This window comes from Geotrypetes seraphini, chromosome 6 (assembly GCF_902459505.1).
Source record: "Geotrypetes seraphini chromosome 6, aGeoSer1.1, whole genome shotgun sequence".
In the NCBI taxonomy this organism is placed as follows: Eukaryota; Metazoa; Chordata; class Amphibia; order Gymnophiona; family Dermophiidae; genus Geotrypetes; species Geotrypetes seraphini.
In genome coordinates this window covers 171,981,664-171,996,131 of record NC_047089.1, presented here as the reverse complement: position 1 = coordinate 171,996,131, position 14,468 = coordinate 171,981,664, and the positions used below count along the sequence as shown (strand labels likewise).

The 14,468-nt window shown below is 42.7% G+C and overlaps 1 protein-coding gene across 3 annotated transcripts in view; it reads right to left on the bottom strand.

The window, feature by feature from the left end:
• Nucleotides 1-14,468, bottom strand: part of MID1 (midline 1) — a 505,597-nt gene that overhangs the window by 233,772 nt on the left and 257,357 nt on the right. The window contains exon 1 of one of the 3 annotated variants that reach the window (XM_033949015.1): nucleotides 523-952. The exons of 1 other annotated variant lie outside the window; for it this stretch is intronic. The gene's annotated coding sequence lies outside the window, so the exon portion shown is untranslated. Of the gene's footprint in view, nucleotides 1-522; nucleotides 953-14,468 lie in introns of those variants that run through there. One more of the 3 variants, XM_033949019.1, reaches the window with a different exon arrangement.

Genomic DNA, 14,468 nt, shown 5'->3' with positions numbered 1-14,468 from the left:
TTTGCTAATAACTAAACTGCAATTTGCTTGGCAGCTCTGTACAGAATACAGCTGCCTTGACTTGGAATATATTTAGATTTAAAACACAGGTAGACCAATCTTTTTTTTTTCCGGATTTTACTGATCATTTAGCACAACAGGGGAAAAAAAAGCGAATTATGCTAGACATAAAATCAATTATATAAAAGTAACTGAATTCACTCTCAGTTAATACCTAGGTTGGCAAGGTAAAATTAAAAACTAAACTAAGGAAACTCACGCTTGATTTTGTTAAACACAGCTGGTTCAGCTTTCAGAAAAAAATGCAGTTACATGATGGGATACTGAACATCACGACAGATTTTAAAATAAGTAGCAGAGGAGGACTCAAAACTGCCATTTTTGTTTTTAGACTAATACCACATTGCTAGAAGCGTAAACTCAACAAAGAAGTAAGTACATGCCGCCAAACACATCAGACCTTGCTCTGGAAATGAGTCCATTTAGTTCACCGTCCAGCAAGATTTCCTGTCTGCGCCTTACCTGCCTCATGTTGAGAATCCCATAATCCATATAGCATAGGAACAACGTGGTGTGACCGGGCTCTCACTGTACTTTCACAGTGACTCCCATACAGTCAATCCATCAACATTTTCCCCTGCAGGGCAAGCCCGCGAGCTTCTTGTCCTTCCCTCTCATGGCACTTTCACTTTGTCCTCTTCAAACTCTCTTCCTGGGACAATGTCAGATCTCTGCAATCTGTCCTCCTGGTCTATCAAAAGTCAGGAGCAGGAAGAAGCAAACGTCCGCCTTTCTCCTACTTCAAAAACGCGCAGCTCGGAAATGTGGTAGCTGCCTGAATTAGGCCGTGCAATAGCCTCACCAATGAGCAGGGAGGGGGCGGGAGATGGAGCAGTGAAAAGCTGCCGACACTAGGATTAAGGGGTTTCCAAGGATCTGAAAGACTGGAAGCAGCTGGAAACGGTGTCCAGGGTTAGGAGAGAAAAAAGAAAGAAGCCAGCCTGCCTGGACCAAAAGAAATCTATTTCTGTTAACTCACAAAGCAGATCCGCTTGAGGGCCCAGGAGACTTAAACTTATTAAAGGGTGCCTAAAAATATTTTGCACAATTTCAAGAGTTGGCAGTGCAACTGGTGGAATCATGGGAGCCAACTTATCACAGTTATTGGAGTAGGGTTAACAGATTTCACCCAAGTAAAAACTGGTACATGTGTCCCTGCCCCCCTCCCCCCAGCCATGCCCCATTTCACCCCAGCCCCACCCAAACCTCTTAAGCTCATGGCTGTATCTGGGAGGGCCTCCAAGCATGCGCTGATGTGATGAAATGATGCCACATACACATGCATGTGATGTCATTGCATGTGATGTCATTGCATCACATTCACCCATGCTTGGAGGCCCTCCAAGACACAGCTCCGAGCCGAAAACCTAGACAAACTGGTTACAAGTTAGAAAGGCATCCAGACACGCAGACAGTCCTCTAAAAAGAGGACAAATCCAGACATCTGGTAACCCTATATAGGAGTGCTAAACCCAATGGACATAACCTTTACCTAGACATAGTCAAGGAATATGTTCAATATTGAAGGTGCTCAATCACCCACAGAACTGGATCTTATGGATTGAATAGCTTCTATATAATAATTACTTATCACCTGTATCTATTACAGTATAACACACTCTTCAATCTTCTACACAACATAAAAGTGATTTTGTGAAGTGCTCAGACCCAAAAACCAAAACGCCTTGTGCAATGACACAGTGCAGGTTGTCTTAGAGACCATCATAGCCTTCACTGTCTCTAACCACCAATAACATTTTTTTATTTTATTTTAAATATCTTTATTCATTTTTAAACCATACATAAGTGCTACATATTATACAATCATATTACACTATAAAAGCACTTAAAATCAATCAAATTGTAATCTATGACAAATAGATATATCACCCCCATACTCAGATTCAAAAATTGCATTCAAATTAAAGGATTAAAAATATTTTCCAACCTCCCTCCCACCCATCCATCCTGGACGTGCATGACCAAAGGGCGAAATCAACAATCACTCTTTGCAAAATTTTGTCAATGGCTCCCAAATCTTCAGAAACTTTTTGTAATGGCCCTGTTGTATAGCCATAATATGTTCCATTTTAAAAACGTGACATAGAGACTCCTACCAAAAAGCATAGTTCAATCTATCCCAGTTTTTCCAATTCCTTAAAATAAGATTTATGGCAACCCGTCATAATAAAGAGTTTACATTGAATTGATAGAATAGCTGTTAAACAGGATTTATTTTTTCAACCATTACTTTCTAACTCTTCAAACCTGGACAAGGCAATACAATAGAAACATACAAGGTGCATTATACTATACATCTTGAAGAAATACATAGCCAACCAGGGATGGCTTTCCCATTATGCACAGCAAGCACCTAGGTATGGTTTTTAGTGCAGTGCAGATGTTATGGATTAAAAGTGGCATGATCCTTACTCATTCTTTCATACCCTGGCACATTCCTCCCCCTCTCTGGTTATGCTTAGGGATACATGAGGTGTAGATCCAGCTCTGTGAAAAGCAACAGATGATATGGTATAGGTATGAGTCATGCCTTTGTGTGCTAAATCATATGGAAATCCTGCCTTATGTCAACCCCTGATTTTTCATACCCTGTTTTTGGGCAGGCCTGAGGAGTTGACTGGGTGGGACTGACCCATGCATTTCTACTCTGTCCCCCACTGCACCCCGCTCCGCTATGCCAAACAGTAAAAATAAGTACTTTGGCTGCCAGGGATCCCTGGGCCCCACCAGCTAAAGAGTCCTTTCTGGAGTCCCAAGCAGACTCAACCTCCTGGCAGTCAGCAGCATGTTTCCATCTGCCAACACGAGCATTGTCTCCCACCCTGGTGCATGCTCAGTTCAACCAGCATTCCCTCATGCATGCATGCGCAGGGGTTCCAAGTGAACTGAACATGCGTGGGAGGGAGGAAGAGTGTTGGCATTGGGAGCTGGAAACGCACTGCTGCGTGCTGGGAGAATGAATCTGTTTGGATCTCTGAAAGGAACTCTTCTGTTGACAGGGCACGGGGATCCCCACCAGCTACATTAATAATGCTTGTTGCCACTGGGTGGGCCCCTGCCCATCCATGGCTACATCATTGTTTTATACTGTGTATTAATTATTATCCTATTTGTGTGTTTTCATGCAATAATTTGACCTTACAATAAATCAACACTTAATTGGCCAAATGCTGACTTTGTCCCTGGAATGCCCTCCAAAATAGCTGGTTTTGAGTTTGGCACTAAGTGGTTAAGTGCCGCTGAAAATACCGGTTAGCCCCAAACAGGCAATTTAACTGGCCAAGAGCCTGGCTGTGGAATCTGTTGCTGGAAGATGTGGTTAAGGGAACTAGTATTGCAGGATACAATACTGGTTTGAACATGTTCCTGGAGGAAAAATCCATAAACAATTACTAGTCAGGTAAACTTGGGAGATCCATAGCTCATCATCCATTTTGGGAATCAGCCAGGAACTTATGACCTGGACAGGTCACTATCAATCAGGACGCTGGGCAATGGTGTAGCGAGGGTGAGTGGTGCCCCTCCCCGCCTCTTCCCCCTGTCCCATGTGCGTGCCCCTTCCCCATACTTTTTTTTTGCTTCAGCACCAGCAACCACCAACTTATTGCCCACGTCAGCTTTGGCGCTCTGACATCACTTCCTAGGCGCAGGTCCCGGAAGTGACATCCGAGAGAGCATCGACGCCGACGCGGGCAGTAAGTTGGTGGCTGCTGACGCTGAAGTTAAAAAGGCACGGGGAAAGCGAAGAAGCGCGTGCAGCAGGGGGAGGAGCGGGAGGGGGAAGCAGAGAGGAGGAGGGGTGCCGGTGCCCCGAGGAAGATGGCGTCCGTGGTAGACCGCTCCTCCCCGCTTTACTATACTACTGACGCTGGACTTGATGGAATTTAGTCTGACTTAGCTCAGCCTTTTATATGATCCTAGAACAGCAGCACCTCTTTGCAGGAAGCACAGTTCACAATTTAATCACACTTGATATACCGCCGTTTGGAGATACTGTCATGGCAGTTTACAAAATATAATCATAAAATAAAGTAATAAAAGGAAATGTGAATTTCATATAGGAGAGAAAAGAAACAGCTGCTGGGGGACACCTTGCTCTTGTTGAGCTCCAAACTGTCTTCCCTACTTGTCTTACTGCAATTTCAAGGTCTCCTTGTAAATGTAAAAGATCCTTCTTGATTCAGTCATTTCCAAAGGCATCCCAAAATACTTCGGGACATTTTTCAGCTCATGGTGGTAAGCAGCTGGTAAGCCTCTTTCAGCCACAGACTCAACTAATCCTGGATTTTGCATGCCAGGGCATTCGCAGCTCCCAAAATTGAATATCCGGGTATAACCCACTGGCCTGGAAGTTAACTGGCTGGTGCTTTTCTACATTTCTTTATGAAGTTACTTAGCTGGCTAGCAGACTATTACTGCCAACTGGCTAAATTGATGCTCCAGCCTAACTCTACCTCCAGCCTACTCCTAATCTAGGCAGTTAGGGGGATGGCTGGTTAGTGGAGCTATTTAGTGGCACTAATCAGTTAAATACTGCTAAATATCCGGTGCCAGCTTGCTCAGCAGACTTTAACCAGTTAAACTCTTGAATATCTACCCTTTAATGTTTTCAAGTTTCAGGTTTATTTAAGATTTCTTATACCGCCTAATCAGACTTCTAGGCGGTGTACAATAATTAAAAGCTCTTCTTAAATGTCTGATAAGATGATTAAGGGCCTCTTTTATCAAACCATGATAGAACTTTTAACTCGCTGGCCAGCGGTAAAAAGCTCTACCACAGTTTGATATAAGGGGGCCTAAGTGAATTGTCCCATAGAGAGGAATCAATTACACAAAAGAAAGAAAGGTGGGCCCAAGAACTTGTCTCGATGGGCGAGAATAACACAGGGCTGGGAGGCCCGTGTTGTCACCCATTGAGTAAGCAGGTAGGCAGGGGGCTGGCTGGTGGGTTATTCCTGCCAAGCAAATTCAACTTGATTGGTGGGGGCACGGCCACGAGGGATCGTGGGGCAAAGTAGAAAAACTGGGACTTCGGAGGACTTGGGTCTTAACTGGGCCTTAGAGGCAGCTTTTCATGCTCACCCGCCCCTGTTTGGGTCACTTGGTAGCTCGGGGGGGGTGGGGGGGGACTGTTATCCCGAGCTACCGGTTGCTGGGGATGATCTGGAGATGAGTGGCAGGCCAGCTGGGAGCCATGCCTTCAGGTCAGGTGACCCTGGTTAATGGGGCACAGAGGGACATGTCAACACCCCAGGACCCTTGCTGACATGGCAGGGACAGGGGCCATAAATATTATGAGTTAATTTTGGTAGTTCAGGAACTCTTCTGTTTGTAGTTATGTTTAACTTACGGTTGTCAATAAACAGAGCTGTGGCTATTTTACCCAAAAAGAGAGTTGTGTGTTAAAATTTTATGTCATGGTAAAGGAGGAATGGTGTTATCTGTATCAAGGATTGTAAAGGTAGGGGTAATGGGGACAACTGAGCCTGTCCAGATCTCATAGTTATGGTGAATTGCAGGGCTGGATTAACCTATGGTCCAGGTGAGGATATGGCTAAGGTTACCAGACATCTGGCTTTTCAAAACTTGGCACTTTGTCCGGGCTTTGAAAAGACATCGTGGTGGGAGAGGGCTTCCGCACATGGCAGATGCAATGCGGTGACGTCACGTGCCCATGTGCATGCACATGACGTCATTGTGTCACATCCGTGCATGTGCGGGATGCCTTCCTGCCCGATGAATAAACAATGGGGGGCAGGACAGGGGACGTAATAGGTGGGACTGGGCAGGCCTGGGAGCGGGTCTAGGGGGTCCAGATTTTACTAACATAAAATCTAGTAACCCTAGATAAGGCTCAGGGTGTCAGCACTAATGGATGCTAAATGCCCTGGGCGGTAATGTCACCAGCCCATAAGTTAAACTACGAGATGTGGTTTAAACACTCTCCGATCCTGCTGCCCAGTCCTGACAGGATGCAGCTTCCTCCTCCCTCCTGACACTGACATTGGCTCTCCCTCCTTGTGGCAGCTGGCCTAAGAAACTACATCTTGTTGGGGTTGGTCTAGGGTTACCATATTGCTTTCAATGGAAGTAAAACCTAGATGTCTCAATCTGTCCTTACTTCCATTGATTTTCAATGGACGTAAAACCCGGATATCTCAATCCATCCTCCTTTTTCTGGAGCCATATGGTAACCCTAGATTGGGCAGTAGCATCAGAGGAGGGGAGCCACAACTGAAGTGGGTCCAGGGTGTGGGGTGCAGGGCTTTAGGGAAGGCACCAAAACAGAAGTGGGTCTGGGGTGCCATGGCATTTTAAACCAGCCCTGGAATTTCATAGATACAGAGCCATGCAAAAGTTTTGCATCACCTCCAAGTAATACATTGTTCCGTCTTTCTTGCTGGATCACAGCAATATTTCTGACGTCTACTGCTGCATATTATATATCGACGTGTTCAGAATTTTATGCTCTATCACCCTGTACATTTTAAATCGATTTAGGACTTCAGATTTAAAACTGGTAATGCATAAACTATGGTATGTTGAAAATGTCGATATTTTGTATCAAACCTGGATTGAAATGGTCCAATCAGATTACTCCGTTTTCAAACAATGGTTTTGAGGAACCAATCACAGCGCAGCATTCAAGCGCATATATGGCAAAGCGGGAAAATCAGTTTTCATAACTGTCTGCTACTCCAGTGACAGCATAATTGCAACATGGGAAAAATTTAGAAATCTTTCAAAAGAAGAAAGTGTAACAGTGGTTGTACTTAATGAAGAAGGTCATTCAAGCCGGTAAATTGCAGCCAGGGTGAAGTGCAATCAAAGTACAGTCATGCGCTTGCTCAGTAAGAAAAAAGAGACAGGAAATGTGACTGACAGGGCTCAAAGTGAAAGACCACGCAAATCCACTTTGTGAGAGGACAGAGTTGTTCGCTGGATCTCAGTGGCAGATCACAAACTCACATCACTAGAATTGTCAGCCAAGTGGCAGGAAATGTGTTCAGTGAACATATCTGCTGCAACAGTACGTCAGTGGTGCCTGGAGTTTGGCCTAGGTGGCTGTAGAGCAAGAAAGAAGCCATTGGTAACGGTGATGCAAAGAAAGCAACAGGTTGAATGGGCTAGAAAGTACAGCATGTAGACTCCAGAGGTATGGGAAAACGTTCTCTTCAGAGATGAGTACTTTCTGTGTATTAGGAGGCCAGTGCAACACTTGTAAGATAATTTAAGAATGAGGCTTTCAAACCACAGTGCCTGTAAAGCATCCAACAAAAATCATGGTCTGGGGCTGTATGTCAGCCAATGACACTGGACGCTTTCAGGCAAGTGATGACATGATGAATGGTGCCAAGTATCTCTTCACTTTGCAAAACATAATGGTTCCATCGGCAAGCAGTCTCTTCCAGGGTGACTTCCACTTCCAGGATGACAATGCACCCTGTCATCGGGCAAAGATGGTGACAAAGTGGATGACATCGAGCCATATTCAGCGACTGGAATGGCCAGGGCAGTCACCAGATCTCAATCCAATTGAGAATTTGTGGAATAATCTTGCTGTCAAGGTGTTCAGAAAACACCCCAAAACAAAGGTCGAGTTGATTGAAGCACTGATTAATGCTTGGCACCATGTTGTACAGCCAGATGAACTTCGAAAATTGGTTCACTCCATGCCTCAATGCTGCAAGCTTTTGATCAAGAACAAAGGCTGGCCCATACGTTATTAGAATAGCAGAAAACAGCCAGCCCTTTTCAGGGCTTCCTCCTCTTGAAGGGGGTAACAGTTAAAATACAAATAAACTTAGTATGTATTGAAATAGCTAATGTAATCCATTTACGAAATATCAATATTTTTTGACATTCTGCAGTTCATGCGTTACAAGTCTTAAATCTGAAGTCCTAAATCAATTTAAAATGTGTAGGGTGATAGAGCATAAAATATGCAGTAGTAGGCATCAGAAATATTGCTGTAATTCAGCAATAAAGACGAAACAATATATTACTCGGAGGTGAGCGGGCAAAGGGCAGTGGGTAGTCAGCCCATGTACCCCCAACAAGCGGCCCACGTACCCTGCGTTGAGAAACCCTGCTGTAATAGACAGTCCCTACTCAGAAGAGCTTACAATCTAATTAGGACAGAAAGACAGAACAAATGGGACAGATAAGGGTTGGGGAGTTTCTCAGGAGAAAATGATAAGACAGACATAGGTATCTTACAGTAAGTGGTAGTTAGGAGTTGAAGGCAGCCTTGAAAAAGTGGTCTTTCAGCTTGGATTTGAATACTGGTAGAGACGGAGCCTGACATAATGACTCAGACAGTCTGTTCCAGGCATACGGTGCAGCAAGATAGAAGGGATGGAGTCTGGAGTTGGCAGTGGAGGAGAAGGGTATGGATAAGAGGGACTTAAACGATGAACGGAGTTCACGGGAGGGGGGAAGCAAGAGTGTGAACTGTATTTAGAAATGGATGGGGTGCTTATGAAGTGACTTGAGGAGAGGAGTAATGTGACTTTGGTGAAATATAAGCCATGCGGGAGAATTTTGAAAAGACTGAAGGGGAGAGAGATAGGCAAGTGGAGGACATGAGAGAAGCAAGTTGCAGTAATCTTGTTTAAAGGCCCTAATCAAAGCTGCTATTTGACACTACAGACACATCTGTCTTCCCCCTCCCTTTCTGGGCTGGAATGCCACCACCTCTGTGACAAACCCAGGCCCAACTGGCATTGACAGATGGATCCAAGCCTAGATCCCTAGTAGAAAACTATGCCTTTGGAATTGTAGAAAAAAAAATGACCTTGAGGTTCTGGAAAGTATGAAAACTATCTTTTCTGAATCACCTTTTTGTTATTTGCTGTAAATGTGATTACCTTTGCATGTTTTACTTATTTATATGCCACTTAGAAAGCTATTGTTTGGCAACACAAAATATGAGCAAGAAGGCAGCCCCCCCTCCCCCCCAACACTTTACTTTGAAAGCCAAATTTGAGGAGCAGGCAACAGTGGGAGCTAATGGCTCAAAACTGTTACATTTTCCCTTGCATGTAGCTTTATTTTAACCTGCATTTCAGGATGTATATGGCCCTTTATGTAGGGCATTTTGCTATCTGGTCAGAGATCAGGGATCTCTTCCCACCCTAACCCTTTTCAGGCTTTGCTCTGTCTTCCCAAGGCTGTTGATAAAGAGGGAGTGTTCACACTGCAGGAGAACGGGTTGATTGAAGGACAGTGAGCATGTGTGTAGAAGGAAAAGTAAATTGGTAGCTGAAGTGTGCTTGCCAGAGAAGACATGCATTCCTCATGTAATCATGTCTCCCACACCTATTGAAACAAACCACTGCAAGGGAACAGCAGCAGCTGAAGGAAATGATCATCTCTGGTGAATAAATCCTGGAGGTAAGGAAAACCTTTGGCCATTTAGGACTCCTCATGTTAGAATATATATTACAAATAAAAAGGGGGGAGGGGAGGGGGCCAACAAAAATTCAACACCACAAGGGATGCAAAGAAAAGCGAAACAAAAAAAAAAAACCCTAATCTGGACGAATGGAGGAAAATTTATAATACTAGTTTAATTGAAGAAGTCAAAAATAAAAAAAGCATTGTAACTGCACTTGACTGTAGGTGATGTGCAGTGATATATTAGGACCAAACACAATACAATACATGGCTTCATCAGGAGTCCTCCACATATCCAGGAGAAACTTCAACTACATATAACATGTTTTTAGTAGACTGGCCACACAGACATCCCAACAAAGCAGTGAGGCATCCTAGGGGGCAGTTCCGTGAACTTCTCATAAAAAGGCCCACAACCCCCTTAATATTGCCAAAACCCACTCAGACCTACTGGACCCAAATGTACACCACACCAATAGTTCATATGTCTGTAGCTGTTACCTATATGTTGGAATAACACCAGCGCCTCAAATACTCTAAAGATTTAATAATAATAATAATAGTGGGGTTTCAGTATGGGTTATTATTATCGGGGGTAAAAGCCTTTATCAATTGTTTTGGATTAGTTTTCTATTTTATTGGTACTCTTTTTTGGTTTTTTGAAGCCTATTTGGTAAAAATTTACCTATATGTTGGTACCGTGGGATCTGGGTGGATTTTGGAAGGCTCACATATTCCACCATAAGTGCAGTAGTTAGAGTGGGATATGGTCCCGAGTCCCCATCTCTATAGCTCACTGCATTATGTACTAGGCTACTCCAGGAACCTGCTTGCTGCTCTAATAGGACTACCCACAACATCTGAAGCCGTCCTAAAGGCAGGTATGTACTGTTTTATTCACATCTTTGGAGGAGGGGTCATGCTTTTATCCTTCCAGTGGTCAGTTTGGGCAACATTTTGGTACTTATTCATTGTTAAAACAGGTCTAGCTCCGAATATCAAAACTGTGCCCTGGGCATTTTCTAAAATGTTTGCCCCAGATCATAAGCCTGCTCTTGTCCCGCCCAAACCACTCCTCCTACACGCCCCCTTGAGATTTAGATGCATTGCAGATGAATAGCATATAAATCTTTCTACAAAATGGGTTCTGAAAATAGCAAATTGGAAGGTTGTGGTGAGAAAAATGTCCATCTGCCCCTTTATGCCACTTTTTGGACATTTTCTTTTTTGAGAAAGAGGCCCAAAGTAACCTATGGAACTTTGTAATAGAGAATGACACGGTGACAAAATTCATCACCGTTCCCGTCCCTGCGGATAACCGCGGGAAACCATCTTCATGTCATTCTTTAAGGAGAGAGGGAAGAATCAGAGTATAATTGGGCACAACCACTGACCCGCAAGCTTTGCTTTGAAGAATGCTGGTGTAGAAGGATTGAAGTTGAGATAGACACTACGGAATGACAGTCTCTGGTATCCAGAGCAGATATTGTGATATCATAATGCCTCATTCCACCAGTGCCTAAGAACCAATCACATCAGTGATGTCACAATGACTTCATTATCCTTGGCTCACATAAGAATCAGAGTATGAATGGCCACAACCACTGACCCGCAAGCTTTGCTAAGAGGAATGCTGGTGTAGAAGGACTGAAGTTGAAATAGACACTAGAAAATGACATGGGATTATTTCCCGCGGTTATTCGTGGGAACGGGAACGGTGATGAATTTTGTCACCGTGTCATTCTCTACTTTGTAAGTCTAAGGGATTCGTAAATGATCCCTTTAATCACAAAAACAGGTTTACATGGAAGACAACACATTATATGGTAATCTTTCATGAGCAAACTGAAATTGCTGAGATAATAGATGAAACAATTATTTTCAGAAAATAGGCGCCTGCCTTCATTAATGCAGCATAGCCCTGGTACCCGATACACGCCAAGACCACAACTTGAATCAGTTTCAGAGTGCTTTGCTCTCTGCCAAAGTTTTACTGTCAGACATGCAAATCTGAGAAAACTAAATTATTAAAGAGCCATAATTTAATATGACATTACCCTGGTGAAATGCTTTCATGCTCTCTACAGCATGTTCAAAGAGTTACTATTAAAAGACCTGACAGTTTAACCTTAATTTCACCCTTGTCAATCTTCTTGAGAATTCCATTTCATGAGAGCTTGACTTAATTCTCTCGCATTCGTTCTCTAATTTACATATTTTTTATGCTGGCCATATTTTTTTTAAAAAAAGCATGTTCAGTAATGTTTTGGTCTACTATGCCCAATTCATCTAAGTTACTTGGAACATATCTGTTGTGTGTTTGATAATATCAAGTAAATCAGAGACCATATGTGCCAAGCATTGTTCCCAGATACAAAACTAGGAAAACCTCATCTCATCCCACCACTACTACTTATCATTTCTATAATGCTGCTAGAGTATGCAGTGCTGCACATTAAACATGCAAGAGACAATACCTCCTCAATAGAGCTTACAATCTAATTAACCAAACAAACAGGACAAATAAGGTGAGGGAATTTCTCACAGAGGGAATGATTAAAAAGACCTGGGGAGTCAGGAGTTAAAAGCAGCCTCGAAAAAGTGGACTTTTAACCTAGATTTGAATACTGTCAGAGATTGATGTATGGCCTCAGGCAGTCTGTTCCAAGTATACAGCGCAGCAAGATAGAAGGGACGGAATTGGAAGTAGAGGAGAAGAGTACGGATAAGAGAGACTTACCTGATGAACGGAGTTCCTGGGGAGGAGTATAAGGAAAGATAAGAGAGGAGAGATACTGAGGAGCTGCAGAGTGAATGAACATGTGGTAGTCTCAAATCTGAAGGGACGAGGTTATTTAATTTTGCAGCTGAGCAAGTGATAGAGGCCCTGGGAGAAGATAAGCAACGTTTCTGGACTACCGCTCACCCTATCCATTTCTGCATTCTTTAATCTATAAATAGTTTTGGCCCCCTTTTATCAAGCCGCGTTAGGATTTTTTTATCATCAGCCACTGCAGTAAAAGCCCCAATGCTTCTAGAATTCCTATGAGCATCAGAGCTTTTACCGCAGTGGCCGGTGATTTTTTTTTTAAAAACCTAATGCGGCTTGATGAAAGGGGGCCTTTATTCCCTGGTGAGTTTTCTTTCAACTAGAATTCTTTTGAGTGGACATTATCTCCCCAATTTTATAAAAAGCGCTAAAAATTACATGTGTTTTTTTTGGTCGCATACCCAAATTGCACACACAATTGAATAACGAGCTAATTAGAATCAATAATTGGCTTCTTAACAAGCAATTATTGGTGCTAATTAAAATTAATTTTGAAGTTATGCACCTACATGTAGGCAAGGGATCCACACCTACATTTTATGCCCAAGTCAAAAAAATGGGCAGGTCTTGAGTGGGTCATGGGCAGATTGGGAGTATTTCAAGCACAGTTATAGAATATGGGCATCCATACCTAAATTTAGGAACAAGAATTTGCACCATATTTTCTTCAATGTAAATGGCCATGTCTAAATTTAGGGTTCCTACAAAGGTGTGCTAGTGATTTCATCGCACGCACTGGATTAACGTGTGCTATAGCACGCGCTAGCCAAAAATCTACCACCTGCTCAAATGGAGGCAGTAGCAGCTAGCGCGCACGGTAATTTAGCACGCGCTATTCCGTGTGTTAAGCCCCTAGCACACCTTCATAAAAGGAGGCCATATTCACAGTTGTAGAGCATAATCGCTATTCTATAAACTGTGCCTAACTTTAAGTACAATTTTTTGAGCACCATAAATAGAATTTAGCCCTATGGGACAATTCTATAAAGATCGCCCAAATATGAGCACCAAAAATGAAGAGTGATGAGTGGAAATTCCATTCAAACTACCATAAAACTACTAGGAATGACTATAGACCGATGCTGCACCATGCAACCACAAATAAATAAAACAATACAGAAATCCTTCGCAGTGATGAGAAACCTAAGACAAGTCAGGAAATTTTTTGAAAAAACACAATTCCATCTTATAGTACAATCCCTAATCCTAAATCCACTAGATTACTGCAACATCCTACCTCCCCTGCCCTGCTCAATGACTACACAACTACAAACAATTCAAAATACAGCTCTGAGACTCATCTACTCATTGAGAAAACACGACCATATTACAGAAGCATACATAAACTCACATTGGCTACCAATCCAAGAAAGAATACTACTTAAATTCTACTGTATGTTATTTAAAGCCTTAAACGGAGACAGCCCAACCTTCCTGAACAACCGCCTCATCCAAACCACCTCAATCAGACATAGAAAAACATACCCCCCCATTCACACACCCCTCAATCAAAGAAGTAAAACGGAAAAAAACTATATGATGGCCTCCTGGCCACTCAAGCAGCTAAACTAGACAACCAAATCTCCAATCTACTGATAACAACAGTAGACTACAAGACGTTCAGAAAAGAAATAAAAACTATACTCTTCAAGAAATTCCTGAATCAGCCATAACTTCAGAAAAGAAATAAAAACTACATTCTTCAAGAAATTCCTGAAACAGCCCTAACTTCAAATTTATCGTCCTTCCCCCTCCCTCTTCCCGCCACACAGAAACTAAATAACCTACTCTTTACCTCTCTAGAAAGGACAAATGTTCTTCCATTGTAACCCTCCATTTTTTATCTCTTTTGTAATCTGCCTTGAACCGCAAGGTAATGGCGGAATAGAAATCTCTAATGTAATGTAATAATGGCATCTGGACACCCAAATTCTGCCCACATTAATTAGATTGTAAGGTCTGTTGAGCAAGGATTGTTACTTACATGGTTAATGTACAGTGCTGTTTATGTCTAGCAAAGTTATATAAATGATAAGCAATAAATACTATGTATGCCCCTCGTGCAGTTGCATGTATCACCCTACCTCAATAAAAAGTGCTAAAAACTATATGCACTCCCAATTTATGCAAAAAATTTAATTCAATAACGAGTCAATTA